This window comes from Oryx dammah, unplaced genomic scaffold, assembly GCF_014754425.2.
Source record: "Oryx dammah isolate SB20612 unplaced genomic scaffold, SCBI_Odam_1.1 HiC_scaffold_6, whole genome shotgun sequence".
NCBI lineage: Eukaryota > Metazoa > Chordata > Mammalia > Artiodactyla > Bovidae > Oryx > Oryx dammah.
In genome coordinates this window covers 42,859,726-42,883,833 of record NW_024070190.1, presented here as the reverse complement: position 1 = coordinate 42,883,833, position 24,108 = coordinate 42,859,726, and the positions used below count along the sequence as shown (strand labels likewise).

Below are 24,108 nucleotides of genomic sequence, written 5' to 3'. Positions count from 1 at the left end.
GGGGATGGTCTTGATCCCTGTCTGCTGGACAATGTCACGAACCTCATTCCATAGTTCATCAGGCACTCTATCTATCAGATCTAGGCCCTTAAATCTATTTCTCACTTCCACTGTATAATCATAAGGGATTTGATTTAGGTCATACCTGAATGGTCTAGTGGTTTTCCCTACTTTCTTCAATTTGAGTCTTAATTTGGTAATAAGGAGTTCATGATCTGAGCCACAGTCAGCTCGTGGTCTTGTTTTTGTTGACTGTATAGAGCTTCTCCATCTTTGGCTGCAAAGAATATAATCAATGTGATTTTGGTGTTGACCACCTGGTGATGTCCATGTGTAGAGTATTCTCTTGTGTTGTTGGAAGAGGGTGTTTGCTATGACCAGTGCATTTTCTTGGCAAAACTCTATTAGTCTTTGCCCTGCTTCATTCCGCATTCCAAGGCCAAATTTGCCTGTTACTCCAAGTGTTTCTTGACTTCCTACTTTTGCATTCCAGTCCCCTATAATGAAAAGGACATCTTTTTCGGGTGTTAGTTCTAAAAGGCCTTGTAGGTCTTCATAAAACCGTTTAACTTCAGTTTCTTCAGCATTACTGGTTGGGGCATAGACTTGGATAACTGTGATATTGAATGGCTTGCCTTGGAGACGAACAGAGATCATTCTGTCGTTTTTGAGATTGCATCCAAGTACTGCATTTCAGACTCTTGTTGACCATGATGGCTACTCCATTTGTTCTGAGGGATTCCTGCCCGCAGTAGTAGATATAATGGTCATCTGAGTTAAATTCACCCATTCCAGTCCATTTTAGTTCGCTGATTCCTAGAATGTTGATGTTTGCCCTTGCCATCTGTTTGACCACTTCCAATTTGCCTTGATTCATGGACCTGACATTCCAGGTTCCTATGCAATATTGCTCTTTACAGCATCGGATCTTGCTTCTATCACCAGTCACATCCACAATTGGGTATTGTTTTTGCTTTGGCTCTGTCTCTTTATTCTTTCTGGAGTTATTTCTCCACTGATCTCCAGTAGCATATTGGGCACCTATGACCTGGGGAGTTCCTCTTTCAGTATCCTATCATTTTGCCTTTTCATACTGTTCATGGGGTTCTCAAGGCAAGAATACTGAAGTGGCTTGCCATTCCCTTCTCCAGTGGACCACATTCTGTCAGATCTCTCCACCGTGACCCACCCGTCTTGCGTTGCCCCACAGGCATGGCTTGGTTTCATTGAGTTAGACAAGGCTGTGGTCCTACTGTGATTAGATTGACTAGTTTTCTGTGAATATGGTTTCAGTGTGTCTGCCCTCTGATGCCCTCTTGCAACACCTACCATCTTACTTGGGAACAGACTGGAAATACTGATTTTTTTCTGACAGGGAGATTGGTAAGTGTTGTGGAAAGCTTTGAAATTCTGCATATCCTGCCCATCACAGGTAGGGTCCTGTAAAAAGCTTGGGTAATTTTAGCAGAAAGGAGAACAGAAGGATAGATACTCTTTCATGATTTAATCTTGGTAATGTACCAGTGATTTCATTACCATGTGTAAAAAAACTATGATGACATTTCCTCTACTCAGATAAGTAGTATGTGAGAAATCTAATTAAATGATGCATCCAAACAGTTTCCATAGAATGTAATTAATGAGATACCAGAACCCCCTATTGATTATGGTGCTGAATTTAATCAAATAGTATGTTTATGTAAGTAATCCAAACAGAGTCTGATGTCTACAGTCAGGCACGTGACTTTCACCGGTGGTAAATAAGCTGTTCAGAGGACAAAGTACCCTGCTTAGAGAACAGGAAACTTAATTATCTGCGTGTGTAACATAACATATTGCATCAAATGCAGGACTGCTTTTTTTCTGAAAGTCATATTCATAGAATCTTTCTGAGTCTGAACTATTTAGTTAGACCAAATATTCAAACTGGAAATATTCATGAGAGAGCTTTAAATGATGTTAGTGTTTTGGATCACGTCCCCATCATCCATCAGACACTTTCTTATTTATGGGCGGTCGCAGCCCAAGTCATGAACAACTGGCAGTGACTACAGTGGGTGGGGCTGCATGTTCTGTGGCCTCCTGGGAAGGGCTGGAAGCTTAGCTTACCCCCACCTCTCCACCTCGAATACCTTTGAAATTATTATTACTGCCTTGGGAAGATGCGGTCTTCATCACGGCCACAGTGGTGAGAGCCAGATGGTGGAGCCTGTATTTATAATTTTTATTGGAGTATAGTTGCTTTATAATATTATGTTAGTTTTTTACTGTATAGCAAAGTAAATCAGCTGTATGTATACATATATCCCCTCTTTTTTGGGGTATTTCCTTCCCATTTAGGTTACCACGGAGCACTGAGTTCCCTGAGCTATATATATAGAAGTCTTATTAGTTATCTATTTTATATGTATCAGTGGTATATATATGTCAAGCCCAATCTCCCAGTTCATAACCCCCGGAAGTGCTTTTAATAAAGCTATAAATTATAAGTCAGATAGGTTATTCATGTTATGACAGTGCTATTAAATGTAATGGTTGTTTATATTTTTAAAGGAGGTGGCCATTTTTTTTCTCTACCTGAGACCCACTGCTAGGACTGTCCTGAGTAGAAACTTTCAAAATGAGCCACATGGTTGAAAACATCTGCTGATGAATTATATGCAGTTAGTGATCTCTGCAGCTCTTGTTGGAACTGATATTAAAATCACCTGTCTATCTCTGACCTTCAAAATAACCCTTTCTCAACAGAAAAAGAGGCACTTTTCTATAACAGATAATGTATCAAAATATGTGTAATGGTTATATTTTCCTTTTAAATATAAGAACACAGAAGTGGTAGGGGATAGAAGAATGATTAACATTTAACAGCAGACATTTCATAATTTCATAGGCTTATCTCAATCCACAAATGCAAAATAAAATCAGGAGGCCAAACTGGCTTTTAAACATACTCTTTCTACAAACATTGTTTTCTACCCTTCAGGGGAAATTTCCACATCCTCAGGAAGAAGCAAATTATATAGTGTATTTTTTTCCCCTCATAAAATATCTAGTGTAAATGTCTAGGTCTTTTGCAATCCTAATTTTCTGTTTTGTTCTAAGGAAGCTTTCCACTTGACAAATACTTAGATGCTTATCTGTCCTTTGATACAGATTTAATATTATTCTTTGTAGCCCTGGAAATAACAGTTGGCTTGGTCCATTATGGCCAAATAGAAATAATTTAAAAAACACTATGGTTTTTGGTCCATTTGTAACAATTTTGTCCCCTTCCTGGCTTGGTCCTGGCATCCTGAACATAACCTGTATACTGACAAGACTATGATTCTGTTACTTAACCCCTGCAGGGCAGTATCACTTAAACTGCCCACCAGTTTCTGTGTATTTAAACAAATACATCATTCCTTATCTAGGATTGGACCATCTTAAATGGCTAGTTAGACCATCAGGCATATCGTTAGGATTGGAAATCTATTTTCTAATGTCTCAAGGTCTTTGATTGTAGTGCAGACCATGGATACAAATGTGATGGCAGAAGTCCCCCAGAAAGTATTGCAAATACATGTAGTTTTCAGCCAAAGCAGCCTGTGTAAACAAGCAACCACAGAAACCACACTATTTGGCTTGAATGGCAGGAATGTCCTCAGCCACTCATTGTCATACAGGTAGACGGTTTTTGTTACCCACTGCTCCATACAAAAAAATCCAAATGGCTCAGCAAATATTTACTGAATTACAATTCTGGCATTTGTTAATCTTTTTCTTCACACACTTGAGGTTTTGCATCTTGCTCCCAGTTTTATAAAATGAAAGTGAATAGAGAGGTTTAATTAGCAAATAATCCGAATACAATTAAAAAAAAAGATTTTTGTCTTCCAGAAGATAAATTCACAAGCATGACAAGAGGCTTTTAGGGCAGTCTTGCAAAAAGGCTCTTTTGAAAGCTGCACCCTTTGCATAAAAATGTCTATGAGCAGAATAAAATATTTAAACAAGCAGCATTAACTAAAAAAGAAAACCTCAGCATTAGAAAAACACACACTCAGGCTCTCCTTTCCCATTTAGGTAGCTTCCTGTGGTTGGTCATCACCTTTTAAATAGAAAGTTATGGGCTCTGTTGGACCAGGCAAGGTGTTCATACGCATGGGCCTTCAAAAGAAGTCCATGTGTCAGAGAAGCAGATTCTTATGGCACATTGCTGCTAGCTGGGTATATGCCTGTGTTGTCCTTCTCTGGATAATGTGATTGAGCATCACTTTCTTAATTATAAGCTCCTTATAGGAGTTTCTTTGTTCCACACACTGCCAAATGTAGCACCTAATAGGTGACTCCTAAATGAATGGATGAATGGATGGATAGGCATTCAGAAATAACTCTGGACTGTTTCAAACCAGCTGAAAGAAAAAACTTTGATTTCTTTGCCTTGGCCCATTTTATTTTCCCTCCAACTGTCTCATGCCCTTCTCTACTCCAAAAATGCATGAACAATGCATAAAAAGGACCAACTAGGGTGTGTGTGTGTGTGTGTGTGTCTTCATATAATGTACTTTCAGTCTCTGTAAAGGTATACTTCATGCAGTGTTCTTTTGTAGTATTTAATGATTTTACTAGTTAGGTATTCAGAAATAAACATACCACTGCCAGCTTGCATACAGCAGGTAGATCAGTGAAAGATGATTAAGAGACTGGAGTGGAGGTTATCACCAGAGGCTGAGAGAGAAAATCCTTTCCGGTGTTTTGGGCCACCGCTGCCCTCTAGGGGACACATGGAAAATAAGCAAAGTCTCAAACCTGCTAGAAAGTTAAGACCTTGGAAAATCATTTGTCTGCCTCACTTTTAGTAAGGAAAGCTTAATGAAAAGCTAATTAAAATGACTTTAAGGATAGCTGTATAATCTCCCCCCAAATCTTTACATCACACGCTCTTTTATGGTCACACAGTTTAGAGTCCCTCTTGGCTGATAAAAAGTTCTGCATTTTGTCTATACTGATGTTCCTGTGGAATTTTAAACCTGTTTTTTCTTGTCCTGTTAAGGAACAGCTGCTTATTATGACTAACATGTTAGTCACTGTTTATACTTTTAGCTTTCGGTGTTCCAGAAACCTGCAACCCCGGCTCCTTCCGTCTTTTTTCACAAAGTCAGTGTGTATGGAGGAAAATGTGCAAACATTTCCAAAGTTGCCAAGTTGATCCTTATTTCTAGACAAAAGAAGCTTCACTGATTTGAAGACCAAAAATCAGCTTGTGATTTTCACATGGGAGATATAACTTAAAGTACCCCTGGGTCCTTCAACCATCTCGATGTAAAGCTTGAAAAATTAGGGACAGTATCTTTTGTAATCCTACCTTATAAGCAGAAAGTAATGTACGTTCATTTCTAACTCTTAAAGGAGAATTTAATACTAAAAGAGGGTTTTTGGAAGTGGATATTCTTAAGAGAAAATTTCATGACTTTTGGATGATACTGTGGAAAAGCCACTTATAAAACATCTGTTTGTTCATCCATGTAACATTTGTTGAATATTCCATTACTCAGAAGACACTATCTTAGGAGGCGTATAAAGAAACTCACCATTCTGTAGGAAAGAATTGTATGACAGTAACACATTTGTCCTGTATTAGATTTGACTTTGTTCAACAAATAAAAAATATCAAGATGGTTATGTTTTATGTATATTATCTACTAGACTTCAAGTATCTAGAGAAAAGGGAATTTATTTTGCTCATCTTTGTATCACCAGTATCTTGGATGATTTAATTTCTCAAGCCTAATAGTAGTCCTTTAAGTGTGTGTTTTTGTTCCCAGTTTCTGGGTAAATTATTCAGCAGTTTATAAGCTAGAATGTAATTGAGATTTAAACCCAAGTGTGTCTGATCATTGATATGATATTTCCATGCTTATATGCCTAGCATAGTGCCTGCACATTGTAGGTGTTCAATAAATATTGAATAAGAATTAGTTGGTGTGCTTTTCCTAAGTGGTATATTCTTTGCTTCCATTTTGGTGTATCAGGTGCTTCAGACAGTGTTTGGTACATAATAGGGCCTCAGTAATTGTTGAATGAATGAATATAAATTTATTAGGAAGTCTCTTTTCAGTATTTTTCCATTACCTTAATTCTTACAGTATATCCACAATGGTAGAATAATGTTTTAAGACTAAATGAAATGAATGTTTTATGAAATATGTACAGATGGTGGTCTCTAACGAACTGTCCTGGCATTCATTTTCAGCTAAACTCAGGGCATCAGATAGGTCACTGATGTACCTTCTTGGCAATTTCATTGTTCAAAGATTTGAGAGAATGAATGGGGGAGCTGATATTAAAAAAAAAAACACATCAAGTTCTAACTCAGGAAATAATAAGAATCTTAGAGAACAATAGAAATAAGAGTTTAAAAACTGATGGGGATAAAAATTCTGAAAAAAATCAGAGAAATATGGCAAATTTATGAGAACAGATTTTTAAAAATTCAGGGAACAGATTAGAAGAACTCTATAGCATAAAAATTTCGAAGGGAAAATATCTTGAAAAGATTGAAAAGGTTGCAAAAATTCTAAACAAACTCCAAATCTCTTAATGTCAGTTTTTACAGTATTAGGATTATGAGTAATTTCTTTAAAATTTTACCTTTCCACATTTTTAACTTGTCTATGAGATGGCTTTCAGGTAAACAGAGAAGGTCCGATTATGTTATCTAAAAAACAAAACAAAAGTCACTTTAAAACAAGCAGTTTCTACCATATACAGTTGCACATCATTCTGATGTGGTTTTTATATGACATTCTTTCCAGTGTCTCTGCATCTCTACTTTAAATAATCCGTTTATTGCTTTGTTCATTAAGCATCTGTTTACTGAGAAACTCGCATATAGCAGCAGTGTTCCAGGCCCTGGGACACAGATGTGGACCAAAGCACATCCTTGTTCTTATAGGGCTGATAGAAGTAGGGGAGAAAGAAAACAAATAAAGCACATCTTTAATTCTAGGCTGCAGTCAGGCTTTTAAGAAAAATAAAGCATGGTAAGAGGAGAGGGAGCAACGTGGTGTCATAGCTTCAGATGTGCTGATTAGGGAAGTCAGTTCCTCTGAGAAGGGAACAACTAGTGATGGGAGGCTGGAATGCTAAGAACTGGATTGGGGAAAATTCAGGTGATGAGTCGTGCAGGCAAGGGAGTAATCAATACAAAAGAAAACCCCCAAATGATCTGAGGTCAATTAAAAAAAAACTCAGGATACACATGTTGTTCTTTGTCTGCTTTATAAGTTCAAGGAGCAGAATGTTCCAGTAAAAGATGAACCCGCAGCTTAGAGGGGATGGTTATGTGGATGGATGAGAAAGAGGACAGACTTGTAAGATTTCTGTTTTCTTTGTCTGTGACTTTGAAATGGAAATGATAGACTACTGTCGCTAAGAGGGAAAAGATGAGAAAAGAGAATGTAAGAGAATGTATTCTAGATGCCTTCAAGGGTTGTCACTGGTGGGAACTTTGTCCCACTTTTTCTGCATCCCTTAGAAATGATGGCAATCTTGGGGCAAAGAAATAATGTTGGCATTCCTATAATTCTTTCGAATTATCTCAGTGGCCAGGGTTTTACTGAAATGTGAGATTTGGCCGTCATCATCTACTGCTTTGTCTTTAGAAGCTGTTTCTCCTGAAATTCTCTTGTCCTTCTGGCTTAAATTTCAGGGGCTGATGAAGGGAGAGGTGCAGGTTAGATTATGCTAGTAGAAGAGGGGCCAGGTTCTAAGAGAATTCGGCCCTAGAGGGGAAAAGGAGGGAACAGAGGGACTCCAGTTGTGGGGGCACAGAAAGGGGGGGCCTCAAGGGACTGAGCTGGAGACCCCTCTCCCTTTCTCTTCCTCCATATCCCGAATCACCTTCTCAGGTTCCTTCATGCCCTCACACTTTTGCTCTCCCTCCTTCGCACCAAACAATTCAAATTTGGCTCCATCTGAGTCCCAGCAGGAAAACTAGTGCCCCATTATGTCTCCAGGTGAATTTCCAGAAAATACCATCTACAGCCACAAGAAGGAAACTCAGAAGGGTGTTCAGCAGGTGTGGCATGTGGTCGGATGGAGGAGTGTTGTTTTGGTCAGTTCAGGATTCTAATGCAGTGTAAAATGAATTTATCTTCAGACGTATACATATACATATATATGTATAAGATTCTTATTTCAGAGTTTTAAAGCATGAATAGAACAACCAAAACACCAAATTTTGAGTGTTTAGATTCCTAAAAATAGGATGCCTCTGAAGTTCTAGTTACTGTAGTAGGTTCTAAGGACACTGAGTAAGCCGATATCCTTGCCGCGGATGAAAGCTGCTAAACCATTGCTGTCCGTCCGTCTTTGAGGTGCTGAGCAGGAGAGGTAGACAGAGCACAGGGCCAGCACATGTAGACCTGATTTTCAAAAGGGGGAAGTAACTCATGTACACCCGTGGCTGATTCATGTCAATGTATGGCAAAACCAATGCAGTACTGTAAAGCAAAATAAAGTAAAAATAAATAAATAAATAAAATGGGTGAAAAAAAACCAAAAGGGGGAGGTAGGTGGTTATCAGTGAGCCTAAAATCAATTCTGGTGAGGCTCCCAGCTGGGCTCCAGAAGCTTCACCAAGGAACAGGTCATGTAGCTGTTCATCCTTTCTTCCTGTGAAAGGGTGACTGAACTGGCCAACTGGGATAATTAAGTATATTTGGGTTTTCTGCAGGATATTTGCCAATGCATCACACAGCTTCCTTGTGGCTAAGATGAGGAGATAGGAACTGGAAGTCAAGGATGTTGGCAATCTGTCGAGTAGCCCCACACAGAGGATAGGAGTGAGTGAACGGTGTCTGCCTGGAAGGGTGGTCTGATGGTGAGGTGCCTGGTCCCAGTATGGTCAACACTTAGAAAAAAATATGAGGCTTCCTTGGTGGCTGAGATGGTAAAGAATTCACCTGCAGTACAGGAGACCCAGGGAGGAGAAAGGAATAGCTACTCACTCCAGTGTTCTTGCCTGGAGAATTCCATGGACAGTGGAGCCTAGTGGCCTACAATGCATGGGACACAAAGAGTCAGACACGACTGTGTATGTGTATAGCAAATACAAACTAAACTTGTCAGATTTGCCAGTGACATGAGTTAAGCTTTCACTTAATAAGATGACAGAATTAGAATATATTCCCCATTCCAAGTGGAAAAAAAAGTTTCAAGTTGGTGGGATGGAACAAATTTAATGAGGTAACGTTAATGGAAATAAACGTGATGTCCACTATAGGGGGCCAGAACAGGAAGGCAAAAACCCAACTATGCAGATACAGGATGGGGGGTACCTATGGTTTGGCTTAGATATGTGAGGACCACGGGTGTGTGTGTGTGTGTGTGTGTGTGTGTGACTTCAGTCATGTCTGACTCTTTGTGAGCCCATGGACCATAGCCTGCTAGGTGTGTGTGTGTGTGTGTGTGTGTGTGTGTGTGCGTGTGTGTGTGTGTGACTTCAGTCATGTCTGACTCTTTGTGAGCCCATGGACCATAGCCTGCCAGGCTCCTCTATCCATGGAATTCTCCAGGCAGGAATACTGGAGTGGGTAGCCATTCCCTTCTCCAGGCGATCTTTCTGACCCAGGGATTGAACCCTGGTCTCCTGCATTCTAGGTGAATTCTTTACTGTCTGAGCCACCAGGGAAGCCCTTAGGAATTTTAAGTGTCACTTAGGAATTTCACTTAGGGATGTCACGTGTCACTCAGATATAAGTGCCACAAAAGCAAATTCAGTATTAATAGGAAGGCAGTTCTTGGAATAAAGCTATTGCTAATTGTGTTTTATCCTGTGTGGATGAGATTATACCCCATATTTGTTGTTGTTCAGTTTCCCAGTCATGTCCAACTCTTTGCGACCCCATGGACTGCAGCACTCCAGGCCTCTCTGTCCCTCACCATCTCCCGAAGTTTGCCCAAGTTCATGTCCATTGCATTGGTCATGCCAGCCAGCCATCTATCTCATCCTCTGATGCCCTCTTCTTCTGCCCTCAATCTTTCCCAGCATCAGGGATTTTTTTCCAGTGAGTCAGCTGTTCGCATAACATGGCCAAAGTACTGGAGTTTCAGCTTCAGCATCAGTCCTTCCAATGAGTATTCAGGGTTGATTTCCCTTAAGATTGACTGGTTTGATCTCCTTGCTGTGAAGGACTCTCAGTTTTGTTTCTCAAAACAAAACTGGAATGTGTGCAGAGGAAAATGACTAGGGCACTGAAGGAAGGAAACCCAAGAGAATGAGGAAGCATTAGAAAGGAGCTTGTCAGGGTATTGGAGGGGAAGTAAACATTTCACTAGTGCCAACGGTTACATCTAGGACCAGTAAGGGGAAATTTGATGAGTATCAACTAGAACTGCCTGAAGCTGGGAAGCCAAGAGATTCCTATCATCAGTGGTTTTTGAATGTCACTTGAGTCATCAGAAGAGTATAAAATAGTCATTCATGACCTTTAAGGTCCCCCTTAACCTTGGGAGTCTTTAGTGCTAGAGTTGTTTACTAACCATTTGTTAGACAATCGCCTTAATGTACCTTGTTTGGGTCACTTTTCAGCTGTAGTCTTAGGGGCTGTGGAAATGGAGTAATAGAGACCTTATAAGCTCTCCTGCCATCCCAAGGTGAAAGCCCTGGAGAGTAGGCTACAGGACTTCACACATTTTTAGCCATCTCAGTTCTGATGTCAGCAAGGAGGGAATTGGCAAACTGAGACAAGTGCTTGATTGACATGTCTAAGGCCAACTAGGTAAAACCACCACCTGGAAACCAAATCTCAGTGTGGTTTCTAGGTGTTATCTGGCAGAGGGATCACTCAAGGCTATGGATTGTGGTCTGTCATTTAGCAGAATGTCATTGTGATCAGTGATCCTTTGCCTCTTATAGTTAATAACAATCTTTGTCTTAGTGCTATAATAAAGAAAATTCATAGGTTTTGTTAGTCCGGTCATGCTCATTGCATAGAAGATGCTGCCTAGTTTCAGGTACAGTGTGGTTTAGTTGATGTGAGTGGTAAACACAGCTTGTATTTGGCACAACCAAATGCTATCCTCTTTAGGTATATAAACCCACTATTCCATCCACAAGATAAGAATTTATTCAACAGACAACAACTATTAATGATAACATATTTTTCTTTTAGTGCATTGTATAAAATATATGCTAATCAATACAATTCAGACCCCTATTGAATATTAATTCTACATTTCATGGATCTTGGTAATTAAGTTTAGTGCTGCACATTTACCCTAGAAACTAGTAAAATTTTGATAAAAGTAATTTACTGTAAAGTTTTTAATCTTTTTGACCCTAGTATAATTCTTTTTGCACTGATAGCACACAAAATAGAAAAGCTACCGAGCAACGAGTTAAATATTTGCTAACAATACTAAGCTCAGAAAAGAGCTTACTTAGGGTTTTATTTTCTGCTTGCTTTACGTTTACATTTGTGTCACAATACAAATAGGGCTTTTACAGTTCAAGATTAATGCTGTGGTTGTCTCTGTTCATTCTGTATCATCCAAACTGCAGTTGGACCAAGCAACACAAAAATTAATCTGTCAACTGCTGAATAAATCATTGTAAAAATATTCATGGACACACAAAGTCAATATCCAAAAAAAAAAAAAAAATTCCCAGAATATATGAAGAATTTTTTATTTTGGTAAAACTTCAAAGAACTGTTGTGATGAGTCAATGAAAATCTTGTAAAGCCCGTTCAGAGATTAGCTCAGGGTAGCTAGTTTTTACAGAACAGTCTTTTTTGTCCTTTGCTCTCTCTTTTTCAATTGAAGTATATTTAATTTACAATATTGTATTAGTTTCAAGTGTACAGCATACTGATTCAGTATCTTTGCAGATTATACTCCATTATGGAATATTACAACATAATGAGTATAATTCCCCCTGTGCTGTAAATATATTCCTGTAGCTTCAGTTTAGTTCAGTTCAGTCGCTCAGTCGTGTCTGACTCTTTGCGACCCCATGGACCACAACACGCCAGGCCTCCTTGTCCATCACCAACTCCCGGAGTTTACCCAAACTCAAGTTCACTGAATCGGTGATGCAATCCAACTATCTCATCCTCTGTCATCCCCTTCTCCTCCTGCCTTCAATCCTTCCCAGCATCAGGGTCTTTTCAAATGAGTCAGCTGTTCTCATCAGATGGTCAAAGTATTGGAGTTTCAGCTTCAACATCAGTCCTTCCAATGAACACCCAGGACTGATCTCCTTTAGGATGGACTGGTTGGATTTCCTTGCAGTCCAAGGGACTCTCAAGTCTCCTCCAACACCACAGTTCAAAAGCATCAATTCTTTGGTGTTCAGCTTTCTTTATAGTCCAACTCTCATATCCATACATGACCACTGGAAAAACCATAGCCTTGACTAGACTGACTTTTGCTGACAAAGTTAATGTCTCTGCTTTTTAATATGCTGTCTAGGTTGGTCATTACTTTTCTCCCAAGGAGTAATCGTCTTTTAATTTCATGGCTGCAGTCATCATCTGCAGTGATTTTGGAGCCCCAAACAATAAAGTCTGCCACTGTTTCCACCGTTTCCCCATCTATTTACCCTGAAGTGATGGGACCAGATGCCATCATCTTCGTTTTCTGAATGTTGAGCTTTAAGCCAGCTTTTTCTCTCTCCTCTTTCACTTTCATCAAGAGGCTCTTTAGTTCTTCACTTTCTGCCATAAGGGTGGTGTCATCTGCATATCTGAGGTTATTGATATTTCTCCCAGCAATCTTGATTCCAGCTTGTGCTTCATCCAGCCCAGCGTTTCTCATGATGTACTCTGCATATAAGTTAAATAATCAGGGTGACCATATACAGCCTTGACCTACTCCTTTCCCTATTTGGAACTAGTCTGTTGTTCCATGTCCAGTTCTAACTGTTGCTTCCTGACATGCATACAGATTTCCCAAGAGGCAGGTCAGGTGTTCTGGTATTCCCATCTCGTTCAGAATTTTCACAGTTTATTGTGATCCACACTGTCAAAGGCTTTGGCATAGTCAATAAAGCAGAAATAGATGTTTTCCTGGAACTCTCTTGCTTTTTCAGTGATCCAGCAGATGTTGGCAATTTGATCTCTGGTTCCTCTGCCTTTGCTAAAACCAGCTTGAACATCTGGAAGTTCACGGTTCACATACTGCTGAAGCCTGGCTTGGAGAATTTGGAACATTACTAACGTGTGAGATGAGTACAATTGTGCGGTAGTTTGAGCATTCTTTGGCATTGCCTTTCTTTGGAATTGGAATGAAAAGTGACCTTTTCCAGTCCTGTGGCCACTGCTGAGTTTTCCAAATTTGCTGGCACATTGAGTGCAGCACTTTCACAGCATCATCTTTTAGGATTTGAAATAGCTCAACTGGAATTCCATCACCTCCACTAGCTTTGTTCATAGTGATGCTTTCTAAGGCCCACTTGACTTCACATTCCATGATGTCTGGCTTTAGGTGAGTGATCACACCATTGTGATTATCTGGGTTATGAAGATCTTTTTTGTACAGTTCTTCTGTGTATTCTTGCCACCTCTTTGTATATCTTCTGCTTCTGTTAGGTCCATACCATTTCTGTCCTTTATCAAGCCCATCTTTGCATGAAATGTTCCCTTGGTATCTCTAATTTTCTTGAAGAGATCTCTCGTCTTTCCCATTCCATTGTTTTCCTCTATTTCTTTGCATTGATCACTGAGGAAGGCTTTCTTATCTCTCCTTGCTATTCTTTGGAACTCTCCATTCAAATGGGTATATCTTTTCTTTTCTCCTTTGCTTTTCATTTCTCTTCACAGCTATTTGTAAGGCCTCCTCAGACAGCCATTTTGCTTTTTTGTATTTCTTTTTCTTGGGGATGGTCTTGATCCCTGTCTCCTGTACAATGTCATGAACCACAAACCTCCGTCCATAGTTCATCAGGCACTCTGTCTGTCAGATCTAGTCCCTTAATCTATTTCTCACTTCCACTGTATAATCAGAAGCGATTTGATTTAGGTCATACCTGAATGGTCTAGTGGTTTTCCCTACTTTCTTCAATTTAAGTCTGAATTTGGCAATAACGAGTTCATGATCTGAGTCACAGTCTGCTCCCAGTCTTATTTTTGCTGACTGTATAGAGCTTTTCCATCTTTGGCCGCAAAGAATATAATTAATATGATTTTGGTGTTGGCAATCTGGAGATGTCCACGTGTAGAGTCTCTTGTTGTGTTGTTGGAAGAGGGTGTTTGCTATGACCAGTGCGTTCTCTTGGAAAAACTCTATTAGCCTTTGCCCTGCTTCATTCTGTACTCCAAGGCCAAATTTGCCTGTTACTCCAGTTATTTCTTGATTTCCTACTTTTGCATTCCAGTCCCCTATAATGAAAGGGCATCTTTTTTGGGTGTTAGTTCTAACAGGTCTTGTAAGTCTTCATAGAACCATTCAACTTCAGCTTCTTAAGCATTACTGGTTGGGGCATAGACTTCGATTACCATGTTATAGAATGGTTTGCCTTGGAAATGAACAGAGATCATTCTGTTGTTTTTGAGATTGTATCCAAGTACTGCATTTCAGACTCTTTTGTTGACCATGATGGCTACTCCATTTCTTCTGAGGGATTCCTGCCCACAGTAGTAGATATAATGGTCATCTGAATTAAATTCACCCATTCCAGGCCATTTTAGTTCTCTCTGTGGCACAATGGATAGTACATTGGACTTCTTGCCCGCCTGGGTGTGGTTATTCAAAGGTTGTGGTTTCGAGTCCCACCAGAGTCGAATTTTGATGTCTTCTCCTTCAGTTCCTGTAGCTTATTTATGCTATTTTATTATTGGGAGATTAGGATTGACGTATATACACTACCATGTGTAAAATAGATAGCTAGTGGGAAACTGCTGTAATGTACAGGAAGCTCAGCTCTGGTACTTAATGGAATGGTCTTACCATAATCATTGTTATTCATAATCATGTAATAATAACAGTGGCATCTGAATCTAGAGTCAACCAGGTCATCCATCTGATATTGGAAGAGGTCTGTTTTTAACTATTCATCGGTAGGAATTATTTTCAAAGTTTTCTACTAGTTCAAAAATAGCTGCTTACAAAGTAACAAAAACTAATAACCTAATTGTTGTGCTTCCAAGTAGCATCATTGGCTTAGTGCATAAAACCACTAGTGGTGGATTAAATGGCAGGCTCAAGGACTGCTTAATCTAACTGCTGCTAATCTTCACCAAATAGCCTTGTCAGATGTAATTTGCTCTGTGGCAACGCTGCTCAGAAGGTAGCCGTGGAAGTAAAATGTCCAGAGATGTTCACAAAGCTCTCTTGTTTAAACTGAAACCATTGCTGTGGTGTCAAGGATGATTTTTAGGTTTAGCCGAGTAGAGTTCATGAATCCTTTAACCATTTATAGGAATAAATGTTTCTCATGCAGAGAAACAAAGGGAAAAGTCAAGAAATAAATTGCATATCATTACATAGTATGTCTGCTAATTTTTCTTTTATGACTTTCTTTGGGTTTAATGATTCAGTATGGGCTGCCTTGAATATAAATGTAAGCAATTATTAAGGAAATTACTTCCAAGGAAACAGGCAGACTCTTTCTTCCATTAAAAGGTTTTCATCTGTTAAACACTCCCATGTTTTAGGGCAGATTAGATTTTAGTGTTCCGAGGAGATGAAGTGCCGGAAGCTAAGATATCACAGAATCACAAGGCCGGGGGATCATCAAGAGGTCATTTAGCTCATCTTCCTGTTTCCATTCAAAATAGCATCCAGGGAAGAAAATGATTCACTCTCTTCTTCTATTTATTTATTGATATCTTTTGGCCGCACAGCACTGCATGTGGAATCTTAGTTCACTGACCAGGGACTGAACCTGTGCCCCCTGTAGAGGAAGCATGGCGTCTTAACCACTGGACCACCAGGGAAGTCTCTGTTTACCGTTTTTTTTTGAAGCTTAGCCCTCTTTTTGAAATAGCTCTTTTCTGTTTCTTTTTGTTTTTAATGAGTGTTTCATTTCTGAAGGAATTCTGAAAAAATGATTTGGGGGTTGAATCATAGAAACACTGGGGCTAAAATGAGGGAAGCACCCTTTGGGTCTTCTGTTCAAAAGAAACAATCCTGGCAACTGAAATGCTGCTGTCAGTAACACGGAGGAGACTAGTTTCTTAATAGAAATACTGGCCTAGAGGAAAGCTGGAGGCCTGGGAGAATGGGAAAAGAATGTAGATTCAAAGCAAGCGTTACAGGGATGAAAAATCCAGACTGAGGAAGGTGATCTAGTGTCATGTTGCTTGTAGAGGACATTTTGGGAAAGAACTGAGTTAGATTTAGGGAGAATTTATTGGAAGTGAGGAGGTATGCTAAACACTGAAATGAATCCCTGGTTTAGTTATGTTATTTCAATCTTAAGTGATCTTTTTTTTTTTTTTAAGAAAAGGTTCTAATATTTGAACTAGTTTAAGCAAAGAGTTTATTGGGAGATGGAAAGATGATCTCACTAAATCACAATGATTTAATAAATGACATTTGATACCTATTATTTTTTAAGATGAAGAAATAATCTCCAAAATGACATTGAAATACAGCCATCCCTTGTTATGGCTACGGGACTGTTACCAGGACCCCATAGATACTAAAATCCGACAGTACTCAAGTCCCTTATATAAAATGGTATAGTATATGCACGTCCTCTTGTATACTTTAAATTATCTCTGGATTACTTATAATACCTAATACAATGTAAATGCTATGTAAATAGTTGTAAAGACAATGTAAATGTTATGTTACTTAAGCAACATAATTGCTGGCATGGCAAATTCAACTTTAGTTTTCTGGAACTTTCTGGAATTTTTTTTCCTGAATATTTTCCATCTGCAATTGGTTGAATCTGAGGATGCACAGTCTGTGGATTCAGAACCTGCAGATACAGAGGGCTGACTGGAGTAAACCTAATACCTAATATGCATGGTCAAAATCCAGAATATTTCATCTGTGCATCACTAAGCTTATAATTAGTTAGGAGTACTCTCCCTCCTACCAGCTCCAGTTAAATAGATTTAAGACCTTTTTCAGATTAGTTTTAGGTAAATAATATAAATGTGTGCTTGTAAACAATTAAATGTGATGTGGTCAATTAACACAATGAGATCACTGGAACTGGACTCATAACTAATTCTGTGCTGCTGCTGCTGCTAAGTCGCTTCAGTCATGTCCGACTCTGTGCGACCCCATAGACAGCAGCCCACCAGGCTCCCCCGTCCCTGGGATTCTCCAGGCAAGAGTACTGGAGTGGGTTGCCATTTCCTTCTCCAGTGCATGAAAGTGAAAAGTGAAAATGATTTCACTTAGTTGTGTCCGACTCTTAGCGACCCCATGGACTGCAGCCTACCAGGCTCCTCCGTCCACGGGACTCTCCAGGCAAAAGTACTGGAGTGAGGTGCCACTGCCTTCTATGAACTAATTCTGTAGGAAGGCCAAATAACGAGATATGAATAGACAATGGAGGACAGTTATGTAACTGCTAAAATAACTGTTGTTTCTCCTTGCTTTTCCAGTTCCCTGATAAGGAATGTTCAAGAAATTAAGTTCACTATGAACACATGTCTTGTGTTAATAGTGTACATTTTATTTTAAAATTTTTATATTTGCAAATTATTTCATATACTTATAGAATATGCACGTGTGTGCACATAAAACACAGAGACCTTTTGTTTTTCTTTCTGCTTTGCCTTCTTGTTTTCTTTTTTCTATCCTAAGAAGACTGCTTTCTCCTCTGTATGCTCTCCTAGTATGCAAACCTTTCTCAACAAATCCTGCTCCCTAGAATTCATCACCACTGCACACACTGCCTTGAATTGATATTAGTATTTATTGGGTTGGTCATAGTGTTCATTTTTAAATCAGAATCCAAAACATTATGTATATAGCTAAACGATCAGAAAAGGTTTCTCCAAACATCCATAGAGGTAAGAGTATCACTTCTTGGGTGAGACCTTGGGTTTAGAGTTGCTTAGAAGAAATAGCTAACAGGACCAGTGTTTATTCTCTGGCAGCCAGGGGACTTTTATTTGCTTCTTCTCTTCAGGGCCTGAGTTGCTAGTTATAGAAAGTAAGTGAAGAGGTTAGGTCAAAGTACATCAAAGTACATCTGTCAGACCTGAATTTTATTCTCACCTCTATTACTGGCTGGGTGAACCTGTGTAAGGAACTTTATTTCTCTGAGGACAGTGTTAGACTCACTGTCATCTCCTACAAGCATGAGTTCTTTTTCCTGTAGGGTGGGGAAGGCATTGTGAAAGTATATATGGGAGTGGCTGTATTTTATACGCAAATATATGGGATGAGAAATGACTGTCTCCATCTAGCCTCATGTTCCAGAAATGGAACTTCTACCTCCGTATGTGCAACTGAGAATTATATGACTTCAGAATGTGCTCACTGACAGTATTCACATGAATTTAAAAGCTGTTTACAGCAGAATGCCAACTTTACAATAAGAAATGTATCTATCAAGCTGATAGTTACATTGACTGCTGTATTTTCTCCCCGTCGGCATAGATGGAGATGTTGTTCAGTCGTATCCAACTTGTAGAGACCCCATGGACTGCAGCACGCCAGGTTTCCCTGTCCTTCACTATCTCTTGCCATTTGCTGAAACTCATGTCCATTGAGTTGATGAGATGTAGAGATAAGTATATGTGAATAAGAATTGTAACCAGTGAACTGGTTACCAAATGAATCTTGGTTCAGAACCAGGGGAACAAGTTGGCAGGTGTAAATGACTGATTCAAAGCCATGGCATCCTAATGGATTCCTCTCTCTCTAGGGACATATTTGCCACATGCTCTAGAGACCCATGCTCTTGGGCTGGGATCTTCTTACTCTGTTGGTGATGGAAAGGCACTGCCCATATTTGCTGCTTTGAATTTTCCTTTCTCTGTACCAACTTCTGATGGATAAGGAATGCTTCCTTGTAAGAATTTTTAGGTTCTTTGTAGAATAAAGCTCAAGTTTTAGCTGAAATACTGTTTATTAGTTTGTGAGGAAATGCTAGGTAATAATTGTATAAATGCTGTGCTGACTTTATCTGGAAGCGCGATTAAGTTTCAGCAACTTCTCCAAATGTGGTTCTGAAATATCATGAATACTTGATAAGCTCTCTCTATGAAAAGGAATACAGTGTTTTCACTCAGCATCATTATTATTTTTCAGTTTTTCCCTATAAGAATCCTTCCTCGAAATGTTTCTTTTTGGCAGAAGCTAACAGAATTATATAAAAAGATGACAATCGATGAAAACAGAAATGCCATAATAATGGGTCCTGGGAATTACGGGACTGAGAGCCTGGAAATCAAGCCCAGTTTGACATTTACAATAAAGGGTGTGCCTTTATGTCTCATGTTCAGTGAGGGGTGGTGGAGAACGAGCAAGTGCATGGGAGTCTTATCTGGTTCTCGGCCCACTTGGTCCTTTGTCACTCAAGAAAGTGATAGAAGTTCACAGTTCTCCTGTAAGGCTGTGTAAGGACATGCAGTTCTCAGAGGAAAGTGATATGTTCAGTGTAGAAGCTGCAGTATGGGTCAAAAAAATGTTAATAGGAAGGACAAATGCTATCTAAAAAGTCTTGGACTGGGAAAAGCCCTGGGTTTTTAGATACTGGAACCACTGCATATGAAGGAAGCTATAATGGCTTTTCATTTGGGTGTTTAGTTAGAGGGATTTTTTAAAGGGTGAAATTTGTATACTCTGTATATTACACTCATATTTTGAAACATTTCCTTTAATTATATGTGTACTTTTCCATTTTTATAACAGAGTGAGATGGCTAAAATCTCCCAGTTTCTTTCTGTCTTCATTATATGAAAATAATCCCCAGTATCCATTTAAAGGTCAAGTATATCTAAGTCAGAGTTACAAACCTGCACACTGAGGTGCTAATTCCTTTTATAACTGATCTCTAAGCAAGTAGCCTGGGGATAATATTTCAATGACATTCGTCTGTGATAATGCTCCTTGTTGTAAAAAAAAAAATTCATTTTTTAAATTTCTGTGCCTTGATTAAATAGATACTGTACAATACATCCCATAAGGAATGACACAAATGAAAAAATATTACTCCATGATACATTGTGTTATTGGTAGATCTGATGAAATGGAGTTTATGTTTCAGTAAGTACATTTTTAATAAGAAAAGTTACTTTCATAAAATTCATATTATAGCACTTCCTGAAGTTTTAGGTACTCTTTTAGTTTAAAGAATACAGTTTGATTTTCAAACAGACAGTTTCTGGATTCTGAGAGTTTAAATACCTAACACACACAATGTGTTTTAAATCATCTGCCTTTGACAGCTAACATGGCAGTATTTGGGCTTCCCTGAAAGCTTAGTTGGTAAAGAATCTGCACCCTGGTTTGATTCCTGGGTTGGGAAGATCCGCTGGAGAAAGGATAGGTTACTAACTCCAGTATTCTTGTGGCTCAGCTGCTGAAGAATCCGCCTGCAATGCGGGAGACCTGGGTTCGACCCCTGAGTTGGGAAGATCCCTGGAGAAGGGAACCGCTACGCACTCCAGTATTCTGGCCTGGAGAATTCCATGGACTGTATAGTCCTTGGGGTTGCAAAGAGGTGGACTCCACTGAGTGACTTTCACTTTCATGGCAGTATTTAGACTTTGAAATTTTGCCAGCAAAATTATGGCAGTGACCTTCTGCAAGCAATTTTTTATCTTAGAATCCTTTGTTAGCCAAATAGAAGAGTCTTGGGGGTCAATAAATGGAGGAGAATGATATACTATAAATTATCATGAAAAGAAAGCACATTTTTAATTGATTAAAAAATATTGACTTAGGGGCTCATGTTTGGGAACGCATGTACACCTGTGGTGGATTCATGTCAATCTATGCCAAAACCAATACAGAATTGTAAAGTAAAAATTAAAAATAAATAAATAAATTAAAAAAAAAAATGACTGAACCTTTTGGTCTTTTGACTAAGATGAGAGTGGTGAAATACTGGAGGGATCTGAGTCAGAGCCTAGGATGCTTAAAACTTTTTTTTTTTTTTTTTTACTGAGTATAATTGCTTTACAATGTTGTGTTAGTTCCTGCTGTCCAATGAAGTGAATCACCCCTATGGAAACATATATGCTCTCCCTCTTTGAGCCTCCCTCCTGTCCCCTCCATCCCATCCCTCTGGGTCATCACAGAGCACCCGACTGAGCTCCCTGTGTTACATAGCAGCTTCCACTAGCTATCTAGTTTACACATGGGTCACTCCTACTCTCCCAATTCATCCCACCCTCCCCTTCTGTTTTCTGTGTCTGTGTCTCTGTTCTTGCCCTGTCCCATTTTTCTAGATTCTGTATATGTGTTAATATATGAGATTTTCTCTTTCTGACTTACTTCACTCTGTATGATAGACTCTAGGTCCATCCACATTTATACAAATGACCTTTCTGAGAATCTTGGACTGCAAGTGCTGCACCCATTGAGAGAGGCAGTTTTGGGTATAGCACAGTAGAGCAGGTTATGGATAAATAATGCAAACGACAGTGTTGCAGAAGATGTCTCCCTTTTTATTAAACCTTAACATAAGGTTTAATTATGTTAGGTGTGATTAGATTAGCATCTTCTCCACATAGGCAGCCACAGCAACCATCTCACTGATGCAAAAATTGATAAAGAAAAGGAAAGGAAGAAATGAAGGCAGAAAAATAAAGACGGCAAAAGGAAGAGAGCTGGCTAGAAACTTCACAGTCACAAGGTATGCTGTGGGCAGAAGTCACTGATCAGATTTGCCTGCTCCTCCAGACTCTTGCCAAATGTAGTTATAAGCCTTTAGGTTCTTTATTTTACAGTTAAGATTTGAAACTCTGAAAATCTCAATATAACTTTTCTGTGTCATTGGACAAGTGGCACATGGTCATTTTATAGAAGAACCATTTCTCACCCACATGGACCAGGGCTGGGGGAAAGGAGGGTGGTTGATTTAAATACCCTAACTCAGAATTTACTGTGGATTTACAATCTCTGACTTAATGTTGCATTAACTGCCGGTGGCTGCTTTACTGCCTTTAAAACATGCATACATAATTGGATACTGTAATGCTTTGCGGGTAAAATAAATACCAACTCACACTAAAATAAATACTCTGCATGATGAAGTTCATGTAGACATAAATTAATCATTTACCAGTTAACCAATATGCACAGGAAAGAAATAGATCACTTATTAAAGGCTGCCTCATCTATAAAATGGGAAAAATAAAATGCTGATATATTTTACAGTGGTGCTGTGAGGGAAAATATATAAAATTATTGCTAAGCAGTTTATAAACCATAAAATGCAGTATGAACATTAAATTAATAATATTTGTACTAATTCAGATTCAACACCCTCTGCATTAAATATATCTCTTTGCCTATTGAAGCATACATATAACCAAGCTGAGGCTTTTTATTTTAATTTTTATCAGTGTCTTTGGAATTCTGCAGAGCCTCACAGGAGTTACTGCTTATGTTAAAAACTCCTCAGCACCAACATTTCCAAGAAAAAATTCTTGGCTGTTCACATCCCCAACTCCACTTTTTAAAGAGAACTTTAAAGTTCTCTCCCAAATAGCCCGATGTCTTTTACGTGTATAGACATTGTAGTTATGAAACAGATATGGGTGTGAATTTTTTGATCAGGTGGAAGTGATGAACATGCTCTGTGACTTGATTTATCCTAAATTATGAATCGAAATCGGGAAGTGATGTGAAGTTGGCGGGGAGGTGCATCATGTCTCTGCAGATTCCACTGAACTGATCTGAGCTGGAAATGTTCTGTGCTGGGACAGGAGCGCAGCCCAAACAGCAGGGTTTTGGGGATATCATGCTGCTCAAAACGTTACAGGCTTTAGCGATAAATCAAGCTCCTGTGTCTCAGCTCAAGTCCAGAAATGTTGTTCAAGGGCACAAGGGAGAACTATGCAGCAGAAAACATATTTCCCTTACTCTTCTACTTCTTCTTGCTCTTCCTCTTTAATGGAGTCTTATTATTTAGAAGACCAACTTGTACCAAACACTGTAATCCACTCAGCACATTTTTAACATGTCAGGTGTCCCTTTGACTCTCAAGGATAAAACACATCAGGCATTTCTCCACTCACTTCCCTTTTATAGGGGCCGTTAATATAGAAATACCTCCTCATCTTGCACTATGAAATGACAAATGGCTGGCTGGAGAAATCTGAAATACTGCCAGACCTTCCCTATGTATCTTGTGTCACCAGCAATAATAAACAGCGACTAATCTTTGGTCATGAACTATATTTATGGCTTTCTTGTCATCAGGAGGTAGGTATTTTCTCAAATCAGGTTTAAGGCTCTATATTTACATTAGGAACACGTGTCCTAGAAAAAAATCTACCTAAGTCCAAAGGAAAATAACCCTCCCACTGTCTTTCATTTAACTGTTTGTAGAACTTGGCATTTCCATTGTATCTCTTTTTTCCATCAGGATTCACCCAGGAGTGTTGTGATCAGGAATCTAATCTATTCCAGTCCATTTACCATTTTGGTGATAATGGTCTCCTTGTCTAAATGGGAAAAGTAACAGGAAAAGGAATAAGGCTAAAATGCATACCTCTCCCACTTGAAGTTTATCAGAGATCAAAAGGAAACACAATGAAACTATTTCCTAAATCCCAATCTTGGTTAAGGGGATTGACATTTTCCTAAAGAAACAGAGCACCAGGAGAAAAAACGGGAGAGGCAAATTAAGGCTTTGAAAGAAACAAAGTAAGGTCAGTAAGGCAACAATTCTACTTTAGTTCAATGTAACTAATATCAGGTGTCTGCTAGATACCAGCCCAAAGGAACAAAAAACACTGCCCTCATGGAGCTTACATTCTAGTTGTGGGGGACAGACAAGAAATAAATGAGTAATAAATAACTCAGTTATACAATTTATCAGATGATGGTGGTTATCATGCTGAGAAACATATCAGGGAAGGAAAATAGGGATTGTGGGAAGGGGTTGCATTTTACAAGGGTGATCAGTGAAGAGCGTACTGAGGAGTCAGCATTTGAGGAGGAGGAAAGAGCAGGTCATATGGGTTCCCTGGGAAG

General features: G+C 39.1%; 2 long non-coding RNA genes across 3 annotated transcripts in view; one reads left to right on the top strand and one right to left on the bottom strand.

Moving 5' to 3' along the window:
* The window catches only part of LOC120865243, a 60,646-nt gene that overhangs the window by 19,102 nt on the left and 17,436 nt on the right, over window positions 1–24,108 (top strand). The window lies entirely within an intron of this gene.
* LOC120865241 overlaps window positions 6,348–24,108 on the bottom strand; it is a 40,823-nt gene continuing 23,062 nt past the window's right edge. Inside the window, exon 4 of one of the 2 annotated variants that reach the window (XR_005721341.1) lies at window positions 6,348–6,700. This is a non-coding gene — a long non-coding RNA (uncharacterized LOC120865241). Of the gene's footprint in view, window positions 6,701–17,687; window positions 18,094–24,108 lie in introns of those variants that run through there. The other variant, XR_005721340.1, reaches the window with a different exon arrangement.